This window comes from Oncorhynchus keta, chromosome 23, assembly GCF_023373465.1.
Source record: "Oncorhynchus keta strain PuntledgeMale-10-30-2019 chromosome 23, Oket_V2, whole genome shotgun sequence".
Lineage (NCBI taxonomy): Eukaryota > Metazoa > Chordata > Actinopteri > Salmoniformes > Salmonidae > Oncorhynchus > Oncorhynchus keta.
The window spans coordinates 10,735,957-10,761,473 of NC_068443.1; the positions used below are offsets into that span (position 1 = coordinate 10,735,957).

At 46.9% G+C, this 25,517-nt stretch overlaps 1 protein-coding gene and 1 long non-coding RNA gene across 7 annotated transcripts in view; one reads left to right on the forward strand and one right to left on the reverse strand.

Moving 5' to 3' along the window:
• ece2a (endothelin converting enzyme 2a) overlaps positions 1-25,517 on the forward strand; it is a 259,489-nt gene that overhangs the window by 49,928 nt on the left and 184,044 nt on the right. The window lies entirely within an intron of this gene.
• LOC127910967 (uncharacterized) lies at positions 24,060-25,427 on the reverse strand. Of its 6 annotated transcripts, XR_008077029.1 has the most exons (5): positions 25,334-25,427; positions 25,229-25,300; positions 24,707-25,162; positions 24,509-24,541; positions 24,060-24,376 (listed from the first exon to the last, which is right to left on the reverse strand). It is a non-coding gene; the product is annotated as an uncharacterized LOC127910967 (long non-coding RNA). The 6 variants fall into 6 exon arrangements; XR_008077027.1 differs by lacking the exon at positions 24,509-24,541 and having other exon boundaries at positions 24,060-24,343; XR_008077024.1 differs by lacking the exon at positions 24,509-24,541.

Here is a 25,517-nt window from a genome sequence, read left to right on the forward strand (position 1 = left end):
CATCATGTGTGAGACAGCCCGTTCCTCGTCAGTTGACTGTGGTATTGCTCCATCATGTGTGAGACAGCCCGTTCCTCGTCAGTTGACTGTGGTATTGCTCCATCATGTGTGAGACAGCCCGTTCCTCGTCAGTTGACTGTGGTATTGCTCCATCATGTGTGAGACAGCCCGTTCCTCGTCAGTTGACTGTGGTATTGCTCCATCATGTGAGAGACAGCCCGTTCCTCATCAGTTGACTGTGGTATTGCTCCATCATGTGTGAGACAGCCCGTTCCTCGTCAGTTGACTGTGGTATTGCTCCATCATGTGAGAGACAGCCCGTTCCTCGTCAGTTGACTGTGGTATTGCTCCATCATGTGTGAGACAGCCCGTTCCTCGTCAGTTGACTGTGGTATTGCTCCATCATGTGTGAGACAGCCCGTTCCTCGTCAGTTGACTGTGGTATTGCTCCATCATGTGAGAGACAGCCCGTTCCTCATCAGTTGACTGTGGTATTGCTCCATCATGTGTGAGACAGCCCGTTCCTCGTCAGTTGACTGTGGTATTGCTCCATCATGTGAGAGACAGCCCGTTCCTCGTCAGTTGACTGTGGTATTGCTCCATCATGTGTGAGACAGCCCGTTCCTCGTCAGTTGACTGTGGTATTGCTCCATCATGTGTGAGACAGCCCGTTCCTCGTCAGTTGACTGTGGTATTGCTCCATCATGTGTGAGACAGCCCGTTCCTCGTCAGTTGACTGTGGTATTGCTCCATCATGTGTGAGACAGCCCGTTCCTCGTCAGTTGACTGTGGTATTGCACCAACACGTGTGAGACAGCCCGTTCCTCATCAGTTGACTGGTATTGCTCCATCCTGTGTGAGACAGCCCGTTCCTCGTCAGTTGACTGTGGTATTGCTCCATCATGTGTGAGACAGCCCGTTCCTCCTCAGTTGACTGTGGTATTGCACCAACACGTGTGAGACAGCCCGTTCCTCGTCAGTTGACTGTGGTATTGCTCCATCATGTGTGAGACAGCCCGTTCCTCGTCAGTTGACTGTGGTATTGCTCCATCATGTGTGAGACAGCCCGTTCCTTGTCAGTTGACTGTGGTATTGCTCCATCATGTGTGAGACAGCCCGTTCCTCCTCAGTTGACTGTGGTATTGCTCCATCATGTGTGAGACAGCCCGTTCCTCGTCAGTTGACTGTGGTATTGCTCCATCATGTGTGAGACAGCCCGTTCCTCGTCAGTTGACCGTGGTATTGCTCCATCATGTGTGAGACAGCCCGTTCCTCGTCAGTTGACTGTGGTATTGCTCCATCATGTGTGAGACAGCCCGTTCCTCGTCAGTTGACTGTGGTATTGCTCCATCATGTGTGAGACAGCCCGTTCCTCGTCAGTTGACTGTGGTATTGCTCCATCATGTGTGAGACAGCCCGTTCCTCGTCAGTTGACTGTGGTATTGCACCAACACGTGTGAGACAGCCCGTTCCTCGTCAGTTGACTGGTATTGCTCCATCCTGTGTGAGACAGCCCGTTCCTCGTCAGTTGACTGTGGTATTGCTCCATCATGTGAGAGATAGCCCGTTCCTCGTCAGTTGACTGTGGTATTGCTCCATCATGTGAGAGACAGCCCGTTCCTCGTCAGTTGACTGTGGTATTGCTCCATCATGTGTGAGACAGCCCGTTCCTCATCAGTTGACTGTGGTATTTCTCCATCATGTGAAAGACAGCCCGTTCCTCGTCAGTTGACTGTGGTATTGCTCCATCATGTGTGAGACAGCCCGTTCCTCATCAGTTGACTGTGGTATTGCTCCATCATGTGTGAGACAGCCCGTTCCTCGTCAGTTGACTGTAGCTTTGCTCCATCCTGTGTGCCAGACACAGACACAGACCACTGTTCCATGCTGAAGCTACAACTTAAAGGAATATTAGAAACTACACTACATGATCAAAAGTATGTGGACACCTGCTTGTCCTACATCTCATTCCAAAATTATGGGCATTAATACGGAGTTGGTCCCCCCCCCCCTTTGCTGCTATAACAGCCTCCACTCTTCTAGGAATACTTTCCACTAGATGTTGGAACATTGCTGTGAGGACTTTCTTCCATTCAGCCACGAGCATTAGTGAGGTCGGACACTGATGTTGGGCGATTAGGCCTGGCACCGCATTCAGTGTTCCAATTCATCCCAAAGGTGTTTGATGGGGTTGAGGTCAGGGCTCTGTGCAGGTCAGTCAAATTCTTCCCCACCGATCTCGACAAACCATTTCTATTTATTTATCTTTTTTGTGTTATTATTTGACCCCTTTTTCAGTCTTGTTTCATTGCTGCAACTCCCGTACGGACTCGGGAGAGGCGAAGGTTCGAGAGCCGTGCGTCCAGCCGAGCCGCACTGCTTCTTGACATAAAGCCGCTTAACCCGGAAGCCAGCCACACCAATGTGTTGGAGGAAACACCGTACACCTGGCGACAGTGTCAGCGTGCTTTACGCCCAGCCTGCCACAGGCGTCGCTAGAGCGAGATTGGACAAGAACATCCCTCCCGGCTAAACACTCCTCTAACTCGGACGACGCTGGGCCAATTGTGTGCCGCCCCATGGGTCTCCCAGTCGTGGCCGGCTGCGACAGAGCCTGGACTCTAACCAGAATCTCTAGTGGCACAGCTAGCACTGTGATGCAGTGTCTTAGACCACTGCGCCACTCAGGAGGCCCTTGACAAACCATTTCTGTATGGATCTGGCTTTGTGCACAGGGCATTGTCATGCTGAAACAGGAAAGGGCTTTACCCAAAACTGTAGGCACACAGTTGGAAGTACAGAATTGTCTAGAATGTCATTGTATGCTGTAGCATTAAGATTTCCCTTCAATGGAACTAAGGGCCCTAGCCCGAACCATGAAAAACAGCCCCAGACCATTATTCCTCCTCCACCAAACTCTATAGGTGGCACTATTTATTGGGGCATCTAGCGTTTTCCTGGCATCCGCCAAACCCAGAGTTGTCCGTCGGACTGCCAGATGGTGAAGCGTAGTTCATCACTCCAGAGAGCGCATTTCCACTGCTACAGAGTCTAATGGCGGCGAGCTTTACACCAGTCCGGCCAATGCTTGGCATTGCAAATGGTTAACTTAGGCTTGTGTGAGGCTGCTCGGCCATGGAAACCCATTTCATGAAGCAACTGACAAGCAGTCATTGTGCTGCCGTTGCTTCCAGAGGCCGTTTGGAACTCATTATTTATTCCAGAGGCAGTTTGGAACTCATTATTTATTCCAGAGTCCATTAGGAACTCATTATTTATTCCAGAGGCCATTAGGAACTCATTATTTATTCCAGGATCCATTAGGAACTCATTATTTATTCCAGAGGCAGTTTGGAACTCATTATTTATTCCAGAGTCCGTTTGGAACTCATTATTTATTCCAGAGGCAGTTTGGAACTCAATATTTATTCCAGGATCCATTAGGAACTCATTATTTATTCCAGAGGCAGTTTGGAACTCATTATTTATTCCAGAGGCCATTAGGAACTCATTATTTATTCCAGAGGCCGTTTGGAGCTCATTATTTATTCCAGAGGCAGTTTGGAACTCATTATTTATTCCAGAGGCCATTAGGAACTCATTATTTATTCCAGAGGCCATTAGGAACTCATTATTTATTCCAGGATCCATTAGGAACTCATTATTTATTCCAGAGGCAGTTTGGAACTCATTATTTATTCCAGAGGCCGTTTGGAGCTCATTATTTATTCCAGAGGCAGTTTGGAACTCATTATTTATTCCAGAGACCATTAGGAACTCATTATTTATTCCAGAGGCCATTAGGAACTCATTATTTAGTCCAGAGGCAGTTTGGAACTCATTATTTATTCCAGAGGCCATTAGGAACTCATTATTTATTCCAGAGGCCGTTTGGAGCTCATTATTTATTCCAGAGGCAGTTTGGAACTCATTATTTATTCCAGAGGCCGTTTGGAACTCATTATTTATTCCAGAGGCCATTAGGAACTCATTATTTATTCCAGAGGCCATTAGGAACTCATTATTTATTCCAGAGGCCATTAGGAACTCATTATTTATTCCAGAGACCGTTTGGAACTCATTATTTATTCCAGAGGCCATTAGGAACTCATTATTTATTCCAGAGACCATTTGGAACTCATTATTTATTCCAGAGGCCATTAGGAACTCATTATTTATTCCAGAGGCCGTTTGGAACTCATTATTTATTCCAGAGGCCGTTTGGAACTCATTATTTATTCCAGAGGCCATTAGGAACTCATTATTTATTCCAGAGGCCATTAGGAACTCATTATTTATTCCAGAGGCCGTTTGGAGCTCATTATTTATTCCAGAGGCCGTTTGGAACTCATTATTTATTGTACATTTTTTATGTAACCTTTATTTAACTAGCCAAGTCAGTTATGAACGTATTATTTACAATGACGGCCAATTGGGCGCCGCCCTATGGGACTCCCAATCACGGCTGGTTGTGATACAGCCTGAAATCGAACCAGGGTCTGTAGTGACTTCTCTAACACTGAGATGCAGTGCCTTAAACCACTGCGCCACCCGGAAGCTGTAAATTAGTGAGTTTTGCAACCAAGGACAGGCTCTTTTTACGCTCTTCAGCACTCGGCAGGCCCCTTCTTTGAGCTTGTGTGGCCTGTCAATTCGCGGCTGAGCCGTTGTTGCTCCTAGACGTTTCCACTTCAAAATAACAGCACTTACAGTTGACCAGGGCAGCTCTAGCAGGGTACAAATTTGACAAACTGACTTGTTGGAAAGGTGGCATCCTATGACAGTGCCACTTTGAAAGTCACTAAGATCTTTAGTAAGGCCATTCTAGTGCCAATGTTTGTCTATGGAGATTCCATGGCGTTGTGCTCTATTTTATATACCTGTCAGCAACATGTGTGGCTGAAATAGCCAGATCTACTAATTTGAAGATGTCCACATACTTTTGTATATCTAGTGTATTTGCCTGCACTTAGCCTCAACCCACCCAGGCTTTCAACAACATTATCTTTTGTCATGATTCATTCAGTTGTAGCCTACAATTTTGCACTATAGCCCAACGGCAGGTTATTTTTTCCCCGCACATGTTTTGGGGGGGTTGGCCAATAACAGGCGATATCATCGTATATGTCACAATGTTTTATGAGTACATATAATCACGATTGGACAAAGATGACGTCGGCCAACCCTACTCTGCCTTGACATTGAAATAATTGCCAAGCTAACCAGCATTCTTTCTTCCAGAGCTTGTCTTTATGAAAAGAAAATGAGAGTTGGGGTACCGTGACCATTTGTCAGTTTGGAAAATGAATGTTGACAGTTGGTTGTCTCTTCAGATCAGGACTGTTGGTGTGTGTGTCTCTGTCTCTTTCTCAGCTTGTCTCTCTCAGTCTTTGTCTCTGCTCCTATCTCTTTCTCAGCCTGTCTCTATCTCAGTCTTTGTCTCTGTCTCTGTCTCTTTCTCAGCCTGTCTCTATCTCAGTCTTTGTCTCTGCTCCTGTCTCTTTCTCAGCCTGTCTCTCTTAGTCTTTGTCTCTGCTCCTGTCTCTTTCTCAGCCTGTCTCTATCTCAGTCTTTGTCTCTGTCTCTTTCTCAGCCTGTCTCTCTGTCTTTGTCTCTGCTCCTGTCTCTTTCTCAGCCTGTCTCTCTGTCTTTGTCTCTGCTCCTGTCTCTTTCTCAGCCTGTCTCTATCTCAGTCTTTGTCTCTGCTCCTGTCTCTTTCTCAGCCTGTCTCTCTCAGTCTTTGTCTCTGCTCCTGTCTCTTTCTCAGCCTGTCTCTCTCAGTCTTTGTCTCTGCTCCTGTCTCTTTCTCAGCCTGTCTCTCTCAGTCTTTGTCTCTGCTCCTGTCTCTTTCTCAGCCTGTCTCTTTCTCAGCCTGTCTCTATCTCAGTCTTTGTCTCTGCTCCTGTCTCTTTCTCAGCCTGTCTCTATCTCAGTCTTTGTCTCTGCTCCTGTCTCTTTCTCAGCCTGTCTCTCTCAGTCTTTGTCTCTGCTCCTGTCTCTTTCTCAGCCTGTCTCTCTCATTCTTTGTCTCTGCTCCTGTCTCTTTCTCAGCCTGTCTCTCTGTCTTTGTCTCTGCTCCTGTCTCTTTCTCAGCCTGTCTCTATCTCAGTCTTTGTCTCTGCTCCTGTCTCTTTCTCAGCCTGTCTCTATCTCAGTCTTTGTCTCTGCTCCTGTCTCTTTCTCAGCCTGTCTCTCTGTCTTTGTCTCTGCTCCTGTCTCTTTCTATGTCTCTATCTCAGTCTTTGTCTCTGCTCCTGTCTCTGTCTCAGCCTCTGTCTGTGTCTGTATCTCAGTCTTTGTCTCTGCTCCTGTCTCTGTCTCAACCTCTGTCTCTGTCTCAGCCTCTCTCTCTGTCTCAGCCTCTCTCTCTGTCTCAGCCTCTGTCTCTGTCTCAGCCTCTGTCTCTGTCTCAGCCTCTCTCTCTGTCTCAGCCTCTCTCTCTGTCTCAGTCTCTCTCTCTGTTTCTGTCTCAGCCTTTGTCTCTGCTCCTGTCTCTTTCTCAGTCTTTGTCTCTGCTCCTGTCTCTGTCTCAACCTCTGTCTCTATCTCAGTCTTTGTCTCTGCTCCTGTCTCTTTATCAGCCTGTCTCTCTCAGTCTTTGTCTCAGCCTCTGTCTCTGTCTCTATCTCAGCCTTTGTCTCTGCTCCTGTCTCTGTCTCAGCCTCTGTCTCAGCCTTTGTCTCAGCCTCTGTCTCAGCCTTTGTCTCTGTCTCTGTCTCAGCCTCTGTCTCAGCCTCTGTCTCAGCCTCTGTCTCAGCCTTTGTCTCTGTCTCAGCCTCTGTCTCAGCCTCTGTCTCAGCCTTTGTCTCAGCCTTTGTCTCTGTCTCAGCCTCTGTCTCTGTCTCTATCTCAGCCTTTGTTTCTGTCTCTGTCTCAGCCTCTGTCTCTGTCTCTATCTCCGCCTTTGTCTCTGCTCCTGTCTCTGTCTCTATCTCAGCCTTTGTCTCTGCCTCTGTCTCAGCCTTTGTCTCTGTCTCTGTCTCAGCCTCTGTCTCTGTCTCAGCCTCAGCCTCTGTCTCAGCCTCTGTCTCTGTCTCAGCCTCTGTCTCTGTCTCAGCCTCTGTCTCAGCCTCTGTCTCAGCCTCTGTCTCTGTCTCAGCCTTTGTCTCTGTCTCTGTCTCAGCCTTTGTCTCTGCTCCTGTCTCTGTCTCAGCCTCTGTCTCTGTCTCTATCTCAGCCTTTGTCTCTGCTCCCGTCTCTATCTCAGCCTTTGCCTCTTTCTCAGCCCCTGTCTCTCTCTCTAGCTCTATCTCAGCCTTTGTCTCTTGGAGAGGGTGAGAGGAGGGAAAGAGGGGGGAGAGGGATACAACTGATGGATGAGAGGGGATAAATGGGCTGGACATGTGTCACAAACCGGCTCAAAGCCCGTAACAAAAAGGGAGACAACGTGGAGATAAGGAATAACAAAAATATATTTATTAACTGAGGTAACCTATATACAATTAACAATGGTGTGTGTAGTCAGTAGTCAGTAGTGTTAGTGAGTGCTTGCGTGTACAGTCGTGGCCAAAAGTTTTGAGAATGACACAAATATTAATTTTCACAAAGTCTGCTGCCTCAGTTTGTATGATGGCAATTTGCATATACTCCAGAATGTTATGAAGTGTGATCAGATGAATTGCAATTAATTGCAAAGTCCCTCTTTGCCATGCAAATTAACTGAATCCCTCAAGAACATTTCCACTGCATTTTAGCCCTGCCACAAAAGGACCAGCTGACATCATGTCAGTGATTCTCTTGTTAGGCTTAGGGTGGTGCTTGGAATCATTGTTCTTCTTCTGTCAACCATGGTTACCTTCAAGGAAACACGTGCCGTCATCATTGTTTTGCACAAAAAGTGCTTCACAGGCAAGGATATTGCTGCCAGTAAGATTGCACCTAAATCAACCATTTATCGGATCATCAAGAAATTCGAGGAGAGCTGTTCAATTGTAGTGAAGAAGGCTTCAGGGTGCCCAAGAAAGTCCAGCAAACGTCAGGCCCGTCTCCTAAAGTTGCCATAAGGCAACAAAACATTGATATTTTGGGTCCATGGCCAGGAAACTCCCCAGACCGTAATCCCATTGAGAACTTGTGGTCAATCCTCAAGAGGCGGGTGGACAAACAAAACCCCACAAATTCGGACAAACTCCAAGCATTGATTGTGCAAGAATGGGCTGCCATCAGTCAGGATGTGGCCCAGAAGTTAATTGACAGCATGCCAGGGTGGATTGCAGAGGTCTTGAAAAAGAAGGGTCAACACTACAAATATTGACTCTTTACATCAACTTCATGTAATTGTCAATAAAAGTCTTTGATACTTTTGAAATGCTTGTAATTATACTTCAGTATTCCATAGTAACATCTGACAAAAATAGCTAAAGACACTGAAGCAGCAAACTTTGTGAAAATGTATATTTGTCATTCTCCATACTTTTGGCCACGACTGTATAGATGTGATAATGAGGACTGTTGAAAGATGCCAAAACAAACAAACAAACGGCCACATAAATGGCACAACCAAAATGAAACAGTGTGTCTGCATGGAGAGAGTCTCCTCAATGAATGGGGAAGAGGTGTATTTATCCACCCGGGTGTGTCCCATGTTGCTAATGACCCTCCCAGCTCCGCCCAACGACATAAATGGCACAACCAAAATGAAACAGTGTGTCTGCATGGAGAGAGTCTCCTCAATGAATGGGGAAGAGGTGTATTTATCCACCCGGGTGTGTCCCATGTTGCTAATGACCCTCCCAGCTCCGCCCAACGACATAAATGGCACAACCAAAATGAAACAGTGTGTCTGCATGGAGAGAGTCTCCTCAATGAATGGGGAAGAGGTGTATTTATCCACCCGGGTGTGTCCCATGTTGCTAATGACCCTCCCAGCTCCGCCCAATGACATCCTAAGAAGGAAAACAAGAGTAAAGAGAACGAATGTGGCAGGCAGAGTGGGAGGGTCGTCACACGTCGGTGAGAGAGATAGTGTTCAGGGATTTTTTAAATCAATAATGACTAATTATGTATACATTTCAATCAGGACTGACTAATCAGAATACTATTATGTTACTGTATAGATGTAGAAATGGTATTTTAATCCTAGTACTGAATATAATGTGTGTAAATATAATCAAGAATTAGAACAATGACTGTCTGTTCCTTGGTAGAAACGAATTAACTTATCGTCAGACTGGCTAGAATGCTTATCTACACAGGGAGGCTTTGGCCTGGTCATAAATGATCTATACAGGTGGGGATCGATGTAGGAAGGCTTGAGAACTATACTGCCATTGTACCGGAGTGGAGGAGGGACGGGACAGTTTGAAACCGAATGATGTCATTTTCAGTTTCTAACCTGTTGTAAATTGTGTCATGTTCAGATCCTTAGAAATGGGCTGAGTGTATTAATTGAATTTGGTAATAAACATATAGGATTTTAATTCCTCTAACAGACAGAGAGGAGGGAAGGGAAAAGGTAGAGATGGAGAGGGATAGAGAGATGGAGGGAGGGGAAAATGTAGAGGTGGAGAGGGATAGAGAGATGGAGGGAAGGGAAAAGGTAGAGATGGAGAGGGATAGAGGGAAGGGAAAAGGTAGAGATGGATAGGGATAGAGAGATGGAGGGAAGGGAAAAGGTAGAGATGGATAGGGATAGAGAGATGGAGGGAGGGGAAAAGGTAGAGATGGAGAGGGATAGAGAGATGGAGGGAGGGGAAAATGTAGAGGTGGAGAGGGATAGAGAGATGGAGGGAAGGGAAAAGGTAGAGATGGACAGGGATAGAGAGATGGAGGGAGGGGAAAATGTAGAGGTGGAGAGGGATAGAGAGATGGAGGGAAGGGAAAAGGTAGAGATGGAGAGGGATAGAGGGAAGGGAAAAGGTAGAGATGGATAGGGATAGAGAGATGGAGGGAAGGGAAAAGGTAGAGATGGATAGGGATAGAGAGATGGAGGGAGGGGAAAAGGTAGAGATGGAGAGGGATAGAGAGATGGAGGGAGGGGAAAATGTAGAGGTGGAGAGGGATAGAGAGATGGAGGGAAGGGAAAAGGTAGAGATGGAGAGGGATAGAGGGAAGGGAAAAGGTAGAGATGGATAGGGATAGAGAGATGGAGGGAAGGGAAAAGGTAGAGATTGATAGGGATAGAGAGATGGAGGGAGGGGAAAAGGTAGAGATGGAGAGGGATAGAGAGATGGAGGGAGGGGAAAAGGTAGAGATGGAGAGGGATAGAGAGATGGAGGGAAGGGAAAAGGTAGAGATGGAGAGGGATAGAGAGATGGAGGGGGATAGAGAGATGGAGGGAGGGGAAAGGGTAGAAGTGGAGAGGGATAGAGAGATGGAGGGAAGGGAAAAGGTAGAGGTGGAGAGGGATAGAGAGATGGAGGGAAGGGAAAAGGTAGAGATGGAGAGGGATGGAGGGAAGGGAAAGGGTAGAGATGGAGAGGGATAGAGAGATGAAGGGAAAAGGTAGAGGTGGAGAGGGATAGAGAGATGGAGGGGGATAGAGAGATGAAGGGAGGGAAAGGTAGAGGTGGAGAGGGATAGAGAGATGGAGGGAAGGGAAAAGGTAGAGATGGAGAGGGATAGAGAGATGGAGGGAGGGGAAATGTAGAGGTGGAGAGGGATAGAGAGATGAAGGGAAAGGTAGAAGTGGAGAGGGATAGAGAGATGGAGGGAGGGGAAATGTAGAGGTGGAGAGGGATAGAGAGATGGAGGGAAGGGAGAAGGTAGAGATGGAGAGGGATAGAGAGATGGAGGGAAGGGAAAGGTAGAGGTGGAGAGGGATAGAGAGATGGAGGGAAGGGAAAAGGTAGAGATGGAGAGGGATAGAGAGATGGAGGGAAGGGAATAGGTAGAGATGGAGATGGATAGAGAGATGGAGGGAAGGGGAAAGGTAGAAGTGGAGAGGGAAAGAGAGATGGAGGGAGGGGAAAATGTAGAGGTGGAGAGGGATAGAGAGATGGAGGGAAGGGAAAAGGTAGAGATGGAGAGGGATAGAGAGATGGAGGGAAGGGAAAAGGTAGAGATGGAGAGGGATAGAGAGATGGAGGGAAGGGAAAATGTAGAGGTGGAGAGGGATAGAGAGATGGAGGGAAAAGGTAGAGATGGAGAGGGATAGAGAGATGGAGGGAAGGGAATAGGTAGAGATGGAGAGGGATAGAGAGATGGAGAGGGATAGAGAGATGGAGGGAGGGAAAAGGTGGAGGTGGAGAGGGATAGAGAGATGGAGGGAGGGGAAAAGGTAGAGATGGAGAGGGATAGAGAGATGGAGGGAGGGGAAAAGGTAGAGATGGAGAGGGATAGAGAGATGGAGGGAGGGAAAAGGTGGAGGTGGAGAGGGATAGAGAGATGGAGGGAGGGGAAAAGGTAGAGGTGGAAAGGGATAGAGAGATGGAGGGAAGGGGAAAGGTAGAAGTGGAGAGGGATAGAGAGATGGAGGGAAGGGGAAAGGTAGAGGTGGAGAGGGATAGAGAGATGGAGGGAAAAGGTAGAGATGGAGATGGATAGAGAGATGGAGGGGAAAGGTAGAGGTGGAGAGGGATAGAGAGATGGAGGGAAAGGTAGAAGTGGAGAGGGATAGAGATGGAGGGTGGGGAAATGTAGAGGTGGAGAGGGATAGAGAGATGGAGGGAAGGGAGAAGGTAGAGATGGAGAGGGATAGAGAGATGGAGGGAAGGGAAAAGGTAGAGGTGGAGAGGGATAGAGAGATGGAGGGAAAAGGTAGAGATGGAGAGGGATAGAGAGATGGAGGGAAGGGAATAGGTAGAGATGGAGAGGGATAGAGAGATGGAGGGAAGGGAATAGGTAGAGATGGAGAGGGATAGAGAGATGGAGAGGGATAGAGAGATGGAGGGAAGGGAAAAGGTAGAGATGGAGAGGGATAGAGGGAAGGGAAAAGGTAGAGATGGATAGGGATAGAGAGATGGAGGGAAGGGAAAAGGTAGAGATGGATAGGGATAGAGAGATGGAGGGAGGGGAAAAGGTAGAGATGGAGAGGGATAGAGAGATGGAGGGAGGGGAAAATGTAGAGGTGGAGAGGGATAGAGAGATGGAGGGAAGGGAAAAGGTAGAGATGGAGAGGGATAGAGAGATGGAGGGGAGGGAAAATGTAGAGGTGGAGAGGGATAGAGAGATGGAGGGAAGGGAAAAGGTAGAGATGGAGAGGGATAGAGGGAAGGGAAAAGGTAGAGATGGATAGGGATAGAGAGATGGAGGGAAGGGAAAAGGTAGAGATGGATAGGGATAGAGAGATGGAGGGAGGGGAAAAGGTAGAGATGGAGAGGGATAGAGAGATGGAGGGAGGGGAAAATGTAGAGGTGGAGAGGGATAGAGAGATGGAGGGAAGGGAAAAGGTAGAGATGGAGAGGGATAGAGGGAAGGGAAAAGGTAGAGATGGATAGGGATAGAGAGATGGAGGGAAGGGAAAAGGTAGAGATTGATAGGGATAGAGAGATGGAGGGAGGGGAAAAGGTAGAGATGGAGAGGGATAGAGAGATGGAGGGAGGGGAAAAGGTAGAGATGGAGAGGGATAGAGAGATGGAGGGAAGGGAAAAGGTAGAGATGGAGAGGGATAGAGAGATGGAGGGGGATAGAGAGATGGAGGGAGGGGAAAGGGTAGAAGTGGAGAGGGATAGAGAGATGGAGGGAAGGGAAAAGGTAGAGGTGGAGAGGGATAGAGAGATGGAGGGAAGGGAAAAGGTAGAGATGGAGAGGGATGGAGGGAAGGGAAAGGGTAGAGATGGAGAGGGATAGAGAGATGAAGGGAAAAGGTAGAGGTGGAGAGGGATAGAGAGATGGAGGGGGATAGAGAGATGAAGGGAGGGGAAAGGTAGAGGTGGAGAGGGATAGAGAGATGGAGGGAAGGGAAAAGGTAGAGATGGAGAGGGATAGAGAGATGGAGGGAGGGGAAATGTAGAGGTGGAGAGGGATAGAGAGATGAAGGGAAAGGTAGAAGTGGAGAGGGATAGAGAGATGGAGGGAGGGGAAATGTAGAGGTGGAGAGGGATAGAGAGATGGAGGGAAGGGAGAAGGTAGAGATGGAGAGGGATAGAGAGATGGAGAGGGATAGAGAGATGGAGGGAGGGAAAAGGTGGAGGTGGAGAGGGATAGAGAGATGGAGGGAGGGGAAAAGGTAGAGATGGAGAGGGATAGAGGTGGAGAGATGGAGGGAGGGAAGGGAAAAGGTAGAGATGGAGAGGGATAGAGAGATGGAAAAGGTAGAGATGGGAGGGAAAGGTGGAGGTGGAGAGGGATAGAGAGATGGAGGGAGGGGAAAAGGTAGAGGTGGAAAGGGATAGAGAGATGGAGGGAAGGGGAAAGGTAGAAGTGGAGAGGGATAGAGAGGGATGGAGGGAAGGGGAAAAGGTAGAGGTGGAGAGGGATAGAGAGATGGAGGGAAAAGGTAGAGATGGAGATGGATAGAGAGATGGAGGGGAAAGGTAGAGGTGGAGGGAGGGATAGAGAGATGGAGGGAAAGGTAGGGAAGTGGAGAGGGATAGAGATGGAGGGAGAGGGGAAATGTAGAGGTGGAGAGGGATAGAGAGATGGAGGGAAGGGAGAAGGTAGAGATGGAGAGGGATAGAGAGATGGAGGGAAGGGAAAAGGTAGAGGTGGAGAGGGATAGAGAGATGGAGGGAAAAGGTAGAGATGGAGAGGGATAGAGAGATGGAGGGAAGGGAATAGGTAGAGATGGAGAGGGATAGAGAGATGGAGGGAAGGGAATAGGTAGAGATGGAGAGGGATAGAGAGATGGAGAGGGATAGAGAGATGGAGGGAGGGGAAAAGGTAGAGATGGAGAGGGATAGAGAGATGGAGGGAGGGGAAAAGGTAGAGATGGAGAGGGATAGAGAGATGGAGGGAAGGGAATAGGTAGAGATGGAGAGGGATAGAGAGATGGAGAGGGATAGAGAGATGGAGGGGGATAGAGAGATGGAGAGGGATAGAGAGATGGAGGGAGGGGAAAAGGTAGAGATGGAGAGGGATAGAGAGATGGAGGGAGGGGAAAAGGTAGAGATGGAGAGGGATAGAGAGATGGAGGGAGGGGAAAAGGTAGAGATGGAGAGGGATAGAGAGATGGAGGGAGGGAAAAGGTGGAGGTGGAGAGGGATATGGGGATTATCTTTGGGGATTATCTCTTCATGCTACTGTCTGTTTGGGGATTATCTCTTCATGCTACTGTCTGTTTGGGGGTTATCTCTTCATGCTACTGTCAGTTTGGGGGTTATCTCTTCATGCTACTGTCAGTTTGGGGATTATCTCTTCATGCTACTGTCTGTTTGGGGATTATCTCTTCATGCTACTGTCTGTTTGGGGATTACCTCTTCATGCTACTGTCTGTTTGGGGATTACCTCTTCATGCTACTGTCTGTTTGGGGATTACCTCTTCATGCTACTGTCTGTTTGGGGGATTATCTCTTCATGCTACTGTCAGTTTGGGGATTATCTCTTCATGCTACTGTCTGTTTGGGGGTTATCCCTTCATGCTACTGTCTGTTTGGGGATTATCTCTTCATGCTACTGTCTGTTTGGGGATTATCTCTTCATGCTGCTGTCTGTTTGGGGATTATCTCTTCATGCTACTGTCTGTTTGGAGATTATCTCTTCATGCTACTGTCTGTTTGGGGATTACCTCTTCATGCTACTGTCTGTTTGGGGGTTATCTCTTCATGCTACTGTCTGTTTGCGGATTATCTCTTCATGCTCCTTACTGTCTGTTTGGGGATTGATTACCTCTTCATGCTACTGTCTGTTTTGGGGATTATCTCTTCATGCTACTGTCTGTTTGGGGATTACCTCTTCATGCTACTGTCTGTTTGGGGGTTATCTCTTCATGCTACTGTCAGTTTGGGGGTTATCTCTTCATGCTACTGTCTGTTTGGGGATTATCTCTTCATGCTACTGTCTGTTTGGGGATTACCTCTTCATGCTACTGTCTGTTTGGGGATTATCTCTTCATGCTACTGTCTGTTTGGGGGTTATCTCTTCATGCTACTGTCTGTTTGGGGGTTATCTCTTCATGCTACTGTCAGTTTGGGGATTATCTCTTCATGCTACTGTCTGTTTGGGGATTATCTCTTCATGCTACTGTCTGTTTGGGGATTACCTCTTCATGCTACTGTCTGTTTGGGGATTACCTCTTCATGCTACTGTCTGTTTGGGGATTACCTCTTCATGCTACTGTCTGTTTTGGGGATTATCTCTTCATGCTACTGTCAGTTTGGGGATTATCTCTTCATGCTACTGTCTGTTTGGGGATTATCTCTTCATGCTACTGTCTGTTTGGGGATTATCTCTTCATGCTGCTGTCTGTTTGGGGATTATCTCTTCATGCTACTGTCTGTTTGGGGATTATCTCTTCATGCTACTGTCTGTTTGGGGATTACCTCTTCATGCTACTGTCTGTTTGGGGGTTATCTCTTCATGCTACTGTCTGTTTGCGGATTATCTCTTCATGCTCCTTACTGTCTGTTTGGGGATTGATTACCTCTTCATGCTACTGTCTGTTTTGGGGATTATCTCTTCATGCTACTGTCAGTTTGGGGATTATCTCTTCATGCTACTGTCTGTTTGTATTACTGGCACACAGCTCGGACACCCATTCATACACCACTACATGGAACTCTATTCCACATCAAGTAATTTATGCCAGCAGTAAAATTAGATTAAAAAAACTGATGAAAACACACTTTAAGGAACAGAGGGACTGTGAAGAGACACAAACATAGGCGCAGACATATGTACACACACACACACGATAACATACACACTATACACATACATACACATATACACTATACACACACGTACACATGAATTTGTGTTTTAAATATGTGGTAGTAGAGTAGGGACCTGAGTGCACACACTTAGTGTGTTGTGAAATCTGTAATGAATGTATTGTAATTTTTAAAAAATGTATAACTGCCTTAATTTTGCTGGACCCCATGAAGAGTAGCTGCTGCCTTGGCAGGATCCATAATAAATACAAATACTGTAGCTTGTGTTCTGTTTTCTCCTCTCAGGATTAAATAGGACTACTGGTTGTTGCCAGATCCTGTCCTCTACTGGTTGTTGCCAGATCCTGTCCTCTACTGGTTTGTTGCCATATCCTGTCCTCTACTGGTTGTTGCCAGATCCTGTCCTCTACTGGTTGTTGCCAGATCCTGTCCTCTACTGGTTGTTGCGAGATCCTGTCCTCTACTGGTTGTTGCCAGATCCTGTCCTCTACTGGGTTGTTGCCAGATCCTGTCCTCTACTGGTTGTTGCCAGATCCTGTCCTCTACTGGGTTGTTGCCAGATCCTGTCCTCTACTGGTTGTTGCCAGATCCTGTCCTCTACTGGTTGTTGCCAGATCCTGTCCTCTACTGGTTGTTGCCAGATCCTGTCCTCTACTGGGTTGTTGCCAGATCCTGTCCTCTACTGGTTGTTGCCAGATCCTGTCCTCTACTGGGTTGTTGCCAGATCCTGTCCTCTACTGGTTGTTGCCAGATCCTGTCCTCTACTGGTTGTTGCCAGATCCTGTCCTCTACTGGTTGTTGCCAGATCCTGTCCTCTACTGGTTGTTGCCAGATCCTGTCCTCTACTTGTTGTTGCCAGATCCTGTCCTCTACTTGTTGTTGCCAGATCCTGTCCTCTACTGGGTTGTTGATATTACTAGATATTATCTAGCGTGTCCTGTGTTGCATATAATCTGACTGAGCATACAAGTATCTAAGTATTTGACTGAGCGGTGGTAGGCAGAAGCAGGCGCATAAACATTAATTCAAACAGCACTTTTGTGCGTTTTGCCAGCAGCTCTTCGTTGTGCGTCAAGCATTGCACTGTTTATGACTTCAAACCTATCAACTCCCGAGATGAGGCTGGTGTGACCGAAGTGAAATGGCTGGCTAGTTAGCGCGCGCTAATAGCGTTTCAAACTTCACTCGCTCTGAGCCTTGGGGTGGTTTGAATATTTCTTACTCTCTCTCCTAACTCCCCTGCCTCCCTCCCCCTTGCTCTGCACGGGTAACGCTGCTTCGATGTGGTGGCTGTTGTCGTTGTGTTGCTGGTTCGAGCCCAGGGAGGAGCGAGGAGAGGGACGGAAGCTGTACTATTACACTGGCAATACTAAAGTGCCTATAAGAACATCCAATAGTCAAAGGTTCATGAAATACAAATGGTATAGAGGGAAATAGTCCTATAATAACTACAACCTAAAACTTCTTACCTGGGAATATTGAAGACTCATGTTAAAAGGAACCACCAGCTTTCATATGTTCTCATGTTCTGAGCAAGGAACTTAAACTTTAGCTTTCTTACATGGCACATATTGCACTTTTACTTTTGTCACGTAGAGTAGGCCAGAAGGCTAAACTGGATAACCTAACCTCTATCAAAATAAAAAGATGGCGGAGCCGCAAAAGTTATTCTGTGCAAAGGTGTTTATTTACAAGTGATTCCGGAACAAAAAACAACAGTACTGCCATCAACGTCTACCTTATGGGACAGCTTAAAAACAATGCTGCCCCATCCACAGCTCAATCCAAAATTACCTCCATGACTGAAAGAGAGGCTCCTTTTGTAGGGCTAGCCCCTCCCCTCAGAACAATTAACCCTGGTTAATTAATCAATTAACAATACAAACCTACATTTTCCATGAACTAAACATACTAAAGGATATACATTGCAACACGGTTTTAAACAATATCACAACATAACATTTACAACATTACATCACTACTGACAATATCTTTCAATATGCCCATATGCATTAATGAGCCATTTGAGACAGGCACTATAAAGCCAACCCAATTCCCTTAGCTCGGGTCCTTTTCCAGCTTACCCGGAAGCTACAGAGATGGAGAGAGAGGAACAGAACAAACAAACAATGCGCTCATCCACAACATTGATAAGTATAATAATTATTGTATCTCTCAAATATGAACACTGACAAGTGTGAAATGCATGCACCAAGACAGAAGTTAATTTGTGTGTCGACCCACATTGTTAACTTATCTTATAATGGCGCAGGGAGGAGTGATGAATATGTGTGTGCGTTAAAGAACCAAATGCTGCCCGCGGCCAGTGACGGACTTCTACGTCACATTACCTTCCTCCTCTCCTGAAGCGACCATGTACGGGAGCCTTGATAGGTAGTCCACAGTAACGTTCTCTTTTCCTGCCTTGTGACGGACACAGAACCTGAAGGGCTGGAGCTCCAGATACCACCTGGTCACACGAGAATTCCGGTCCTTCATGGTCTGGATCCAGGTCAGTGCTCTGTGGTCCGTGTGCAGGTCAAATTCCCTCCCAAGAAGGTAGTAACGGAGGCTATCTAGGGCCCACTTTATAGCCAGGCACTCCTTTTCGATTGTAGAATACCTGGTTTCCCTGGGCAACAGCTTCCGACTCAGGTACAGCACAGAAGCTCTTCTCTTGGCTCCCCTTGGGCCAGTACAGCTCCAATTCCTACAGCCGAAGCGTCCACCTGCACGAGAAATCTCTTCTGAAAATCAGGGGTCTGGAGAACAGGGAATGAGCACAGTCGTTTTTTCAGTGTCATGAAGGCTTCCTCACACTTCTCAGTCCACTTCACAGGGTTGCTGGCCCCCTTCGAAGTGAGGTTGGTCAGAGGGACAGCGATGGTCGAAAACTGTGGAATGAATCTCCGGTACCACCCTGCCAGACCTAGGAAGGACTTCACCTGTGTCTTGGTTCTGGGTTGAGGGCTATTCCTGATGGACTCCACTTTCTCCACCTGAGGCCGAACTTCACCCTTACCCAGCTGGTAACCCAGGTACTTTGTCTCCTGTTTCGCCCACTCACACTTCAGGAGGTTAAGCGTGAGGCCTGCTCCATGGATCTTCCCCAGGACTCTGCTAAGATGCTGTATGTGCTCCTCCCAGGAGTGGCTGTAGATCACCAAGTAAGCAGCACAGTAATCGTCACAGTCCTGGAGGACCTTGTCCATCAGCCTCTGGAAAGTAGCAGGGGCCCCATGAAGGCCAAATGGCATGACCTTGAACTGGAACAGGCCCATTGGCGTCCGGAATGCAGTGTAGGCCTTGGATTGTTCATCCAGGGGCACCTGCCAGTACCCTTTGCAGAGATCCAATGTGGTGATGTAATGAGCTCTACCTATTCTCTCCAGTAAGTCGTCAATGCGGGGCATGGGATAGGCATCAAACTGGGAGATGGCATTCACCTTACGGAAGTCCATGCAGACGCGCAAAGAGCCATCCTTCTTTGGGACAATGACAATAGGGCTGCTCCATTCACTTGAAGATGGCTCGACAACATCCATCTCTATCATGGTGTGGACCTCTTCCTTGAGAGCTTACCACCAGCCTCTCAGGCACACGGTAAGGATGCTGGCGGACAGGGTTCTGGCCAGGTTTCAAACGAATGCCGTGTTCTAGGACTTTGGTTCTTCCTGGTCTCTGACTGAAGAAAAAAAAACTAACAATACACTGAATTCATCAATGTTTTAGTCATTTAAACACAATTCCACAAAACAATTCCCCATCTGAGAGGTAAACTCAATAAAGTAGTAAAGTATTTTGGATTGAAACAAGGCATTAGAAACAAGGCATTAGAAACAAGGCATTAGAAACAAGGCATTAGAATGTACTGGAGGCCACCAAAATAGAGGGATCCTGGCTGGCTGATTTTCTATTTGGCTGGCTACTCCATGTGCTTGTGGAAAACACTGCCACCAATACACCCCATGATGTAAGTGTCTGTTTTGGTTAGCAGCAGTCAACAGCATCCCATAAGATGACAGAACTCGAGTTCCTGAGACAAGAGATAGCTTTTAGCTTAGAGGTTAAATCATGTTGCCCTGTTTCACTTACTGTCTGCTAGCTTTAATAGGAGCTTGTGCTAATGTGATGTGCTAGCTAGGTTGATGACTATTTGATGTTCGGGGAGTAGAGTGTCTGTGTTCGGTTGAACGTTTTTATCCCCATGTAATGAGCTAGGCTGACGTTTCTTAACAGTGATGTCAGATTTAGATAGGCTTAGATCTCACTCCCTGCTTTCCCTGCCTCCACCCTCCCTGCCTCCACCCTCCCCCTCCCTGCCTCCACCCTCCCCTCCCTGCCTCCACCCCTCCTCCCTGCCTCCACCCCCCTCACTGCCTCCACACTCCCCCTCCCTGCCTCCACCCTCCCCTCCCTGCCTCCACCCTCCCCCTCCCTGCCTCCACCCCTCCCCTCCCTGCCTCCACCCCCTCCCTGCCTCCACCCCCTCCCCTGCCTCCACACTCCCTGCCTCGCCCCTCCCTGCCTCCACCCCCCTCCCTGCCTCGCCCCTCCCTGCCTCCAACCCCCCTCCCTGCCTCCACCCCCTCCCTGCCTCCACCCTCCCCCCTCCCTGCCTCCACCCCCTCCCTGCCTCCACCCCCCATCCCTGCCTCGCCCCTCCCTGCCTCCAACCCCCTCCCTGCCTCCACCCCCACTCCCTGCCTCCACCGTCCCCCTCCCTGCCTCCACCCCTCCTCCCTGCCTCCACCCTCCCCCTCCCTGCCTCCACCCTCCCCTCCCTGCCTCCACCCCCCTCCCTGCCTCGCCCCTCCCTGCCTCCACCCCCCCCTCCCTGCCTCACCTCTCCCTGCCTCCCCCCCCCCTCCCTGCCTCACCCCTCCCTGCCTCCACCCCCCCATCCCTGCCTCACCCCTCCCTGCCTCCCCCTCCCCTCCCTGCCTCCACCCTCCCCCTCCCTGCCTCCACCCCTCCTCCCTGCCTCCACCCGTCTTTCCCACTTTCAATTTTCTCAACCTTCTACTACCTTAGCTCTTCTCTTTGTCTCTTCTGTTGTCACTGTCTCTCTAGTCGCTCTGTGTGTCCTGGTTGTGTGCGTGCAAACCAGTTCTGTCTCCTGTGAGAGCAGAGTAGGGGGCCCTCAGACACTGTAGAGCTCCTGACAGTACTCTCCTGCAGACTCGTACATTTCCTCATTGAAAACAATGTACTGAGCAAATGTCAAATTGGCTTTTTTTATCAAATTACCGTACCACAGATCACGTATTCACCCTGCACACCCTAATTGACAAACAAATAAACCAAAACAAAGGAAAAGTCTTCTCATGTTTGTTGATTTCAAAAAAGATTTTGACTCAATTTGGCATGAGGTTCTGGTATTCAGATTGATGGAAAGCAGTGTTTGGGGAAAAACATACGACATTAAGTCCTTGTACACAAACAACAAGTGTGTGGTTAAAATTGGCAAAAAACACACATTTCTTCCCACAGGGCTGTGGGGTGAGACAGGGATGCAGCTTAAGACCCACCCTCTTCAACATAATATCAACGAATTGGCGAGGGCTCTAGAATAGTCTGCAGCACCCAGCCTCACCCTACTAGAATCTGAAGTCAAATGTTACTGTTTGCTGATGATCTGGTGCTTCTGTCCCCAACCAAGGAGGGCCTACAGCAAATAAAATAAAATACAATTTTATTTGTCACATACACATGGTTAGCAGATGTTAATGCGAGTGTAGTGCATTAACCTAGATCTTCTGCACAGATTCTGTCAGATCTGGGCCCTGACAGTAAGTCTCAGTAAGACAAAAATAATGGTGTTCCAAAAACAATCCATTCGCCAAGGACCACAAATACAAATTCCATCTCGACACCGTTGCCCTAGGGCACACAAAAAACTATACATACCTTGGCCTAAACATCAGAGCCACAGTTAACTTCCACAAAGCTGTAAACGATCTGAGAGGCAAGACAAGAAGGGCCTTCTATGCCATCAAAAGGAACAATGGTGGAACAATGGTGGAACAATGGTGGAACAAACTCCCTCACGACGCCAGGACAGCGGAGTCAATCACCACCTTCCGGAGACACCTGAAACCCCACCTCTTTAAGGAATACCTAGGATAGGATGAAGTAATCCTTCTCACCCCCCCCCCCCTTAAAGGATTTAGATGCACTATTGTAAAGTGGCTGTTCCACTGGATGTCATAAGGTGAATGCACCAATTTGTAAGTCGCTCTGGATAAGAGCGTCTGCTAAATGATTTAAATGTAAATGTAACATCAAATTCGACATACCAATTAGGATCTGGCAAAAAAATACTTGAATCAGTTATAGAGCCCATTGCCCTTTATGGTTGTGAGGTCTGGGGTCCGCTCACAAACCAAGAATTCACAAAATGGGACAAACACCAAATTGAGACTGCATGCAGAATTCTGCAAAAATATCTTCCGTGTACAACATAAAACACCAAATAATGCATGCAGAGCAGAATTAGGCCGATACCTGCTATTTATCAAAATCCAGAAAATAACATTTAAATTCTAAAACCACCTAAAAGTAAGCGATTCCCAAACCTTCCATAACCTGGAGAAGAGTCCCCTAAGCAAGCTGGTCCTGGGGCTCTGTTCAAAAATTCAACCAGACCTGACAGAGTCAATTAGACCCAACCAAATCATGACAAAACAATAAGATAATTACTTCACACATTGCAAAGAACCTACAAAAAAACAGAGCAAATTAGATTGCTATTTGGCCCTAAACAGAGAGTACACAGTGGCAGAATTCCTGACCACTGTGACTAACCCAAACTTAAGGAAATCTTTGACTATGTACAGACTCAGTGAGCATAGCCTTGCTATTGAGAAAGGCCGCCGTAGGCAGACTTGGCTCTCAAGAGAAGACAGGCTATGTGCACACTGCCCACAAAATGAGGTGGACACTGAGCTTCACTTCCTAACCTCCTGCCAAATGTATGACCATATTAGAGACACATATTTCCCTCAGATTACACAGATCCACAAGAATTCAGAAACAAACCCAATTTTGATAAACTCTCATATCTATTGGGTATAATACCACAGTGTGCCATCACAGCAGCAATATCTGTGACCTGTTACCACAAGAAAAGGTCAACCAGTGAAGAACAAACACCATTGTAAATATAAACCATATTTATGTTTATTTATTTTCCCTTTTGTACTTTAACTATTTGCACATCATTGCATCACTTTATAATATGACATGTTCATTATTTTGGAACTTTTGTGAATGTGATGTTTATTTAATAATGTTTATTTCACTTTTGTTTATTATCTATTTCACTTGCTTTGGCAATGTTTCCCACTATAACTATTTGCACATCGTTACAACACTGTAAATAGCTATAATATGACATTTGAAAATAGGGAGAGAAGGAGAGAAGGAGACAGGGAGGTAGGGTGAGTGAGGGGGAAAAGGAGATAGAGAGGGGTAGTGAGAGAGCGAGAGAGAGAGAGAGAGGGGTAGTGAGAGAGCGAGAGAGAGAGAGAGAGGGGTAGTGAGAGAGAGAGAGAGAGGGGTAGTGAGAGAGAGCGAGAGAGAGAGTGAGAGAGAGGGGTAGGGAGAGAGCGAGAGAGAGAGGGGTAGGGAGAGAGCGAGAGAGAGAGAGTGAGAGAGAGGGGTAGGGAGAGAGCGAGAGAGAGAGGGGTAGGGAGAGAGAGCGAGAGGGGTAAGGAGAGAGCAAGAGAGAGAGAGTGAGAGAGAGGGGTAGGGAGAGAGAGAGGGGTAGGGAGAGAGCGAGAGAGAGAGAGTGAGAGAGAGGGGTAGGGAGAGAGCGAGCGAGAGGGGTAGGGAGAGAGAGAGCGAGAGGGGTAGTGACAGAGAGCGAGAGAGAGAGCGAGAGGGGTAAGGAGAGAGCGAGAGAGAGAGAGTGAGAGAGAGGGGTAGGGAGAGAGCGAGAGAGAGAGGGGTAGGGAGAGAGCGAGAGAGAGAGAGTGAGAGAGAGGGGTAGGGAGAGAGAGAGGGGTAGGGAGAGAGCGAGCGAGAGGGGTAGGGAGAGAGAGAGCGAGAGGGGTAGTGACAGAGAGCGAGAGAGAGAGCGAGAGGGGTAGGGAGAGAGAGAGAGAAGGGTAGAGACTGAGCTCAGCAGAGAGAGAGACTAGGGGTCTGTTACTTGCTGTGAAAAACAGATGTTCAACATGACAGGATGTTTTCTTCATTTATGACACACTGTGTTCTTCTCAGTGGTTTACTTCTCACCAGCCTCCTCTGGCTGTGAGTGTGTGTGACATGCTCTCCAAGTCATTCACCTGTCCCGGTGTGTATAATGTGTCGTCATATGTGCATCTGTTGTGTTGTTAAAATCGTAGGTTTCTGTATCAGTGTATTTCTTATTTCTCTGTTTATCTTCAGGACTAAGGATGTGGTGGTCATGAAATTTCATCAGCCGGTGATTGTCAAGCAAATAACCGTCGGTCTCCCGGTAATTGACCGTTAGTTAACATAAACACATTTAGTATCTCCTGCCTTCCACCCACAGCCTACAAAGGCACTGATGTAGACCTTTGTAACATCTACATTTTAAAAAGTCTAATAAATCCATGTAATATAGCCTACACCTTCACAATAAATCCATGTAATATAGCCTACACCTTCACAATAAATCCATGTAATATAGCCTACACCTTCACAATAAATCCATGTAATATAGCCTACACCATCACAATAAATCCATGTAATATAGTCTACACCTTCACAATAAATCCATGTAATATAGCCTACACCTTCACAGTAAATCCATGTAATATAGCCTACACCTTCACAATAAATCCATGTAATATAGCCTACACCTTCACAATACATCCATGTAATATAGCCTACACCTTCACAATAAATCCATGTAATATAGCCTACATCTTCACAATAAATCCATGTAATATAGCCTACACCTTCACAATAAATCCATGTAATATAGTCTACACCTTCACAATAAATCCATGTAATATAGTCTACACCTTCACAATAAATCCATGTAATATAGCCTACACCTTCACAATAAATCCATGTAATATAGTCTACACCTTCACAATAAATCCATGTAATATAGCCTACACCTTCACAATAAATCCATGTAATATAGCCTACACCTTCACAATAAATCCATGTAATATAGCCTACACTTTCACAATAAATCCATGTAATATAGCCTACACCTTCACAATAAATCCATGTAATATAGTCTACACCTTCACAATAAATCCATGTAATATAGTCTACACCTTCACAATAAATCCATGTAATATAGCCTACACCTTCACAATAAATCCATGTAATATAGTCTACACCTTCACAATAAATCCATGTAATATAGTCTACACCTTCACAATAAATCCATGTAATATAGCCTACACCTTCACAATAAATCCATGTAATATAGCCTACACCTTCACAATAAATCCATGTAATATAGCCTACACCTTCACAATACATCCATGTAATATAGCCTACACCTTCACAATCAATCCATGTAATATAACCTACACCTTCACAATAAATCCATGTAATATAGCCTACACCTTCACAATAAATCCATGTAATATAGCCTACACCTTCACAATCAATCCATGTAATACAGCCTACACCTTCACAATAAATCCATGTAATATAGCCTACACCTTCACAATAAATCCATGTAATATAGTCTACACCTTCACAATAAATCCATGTAATATAGCCTACACCTTCACAATCAATCCATGTAATATAGCCTACACCTTCACAATCAATCCATGTAATATATAATATATAATAATATATGCCATTTAG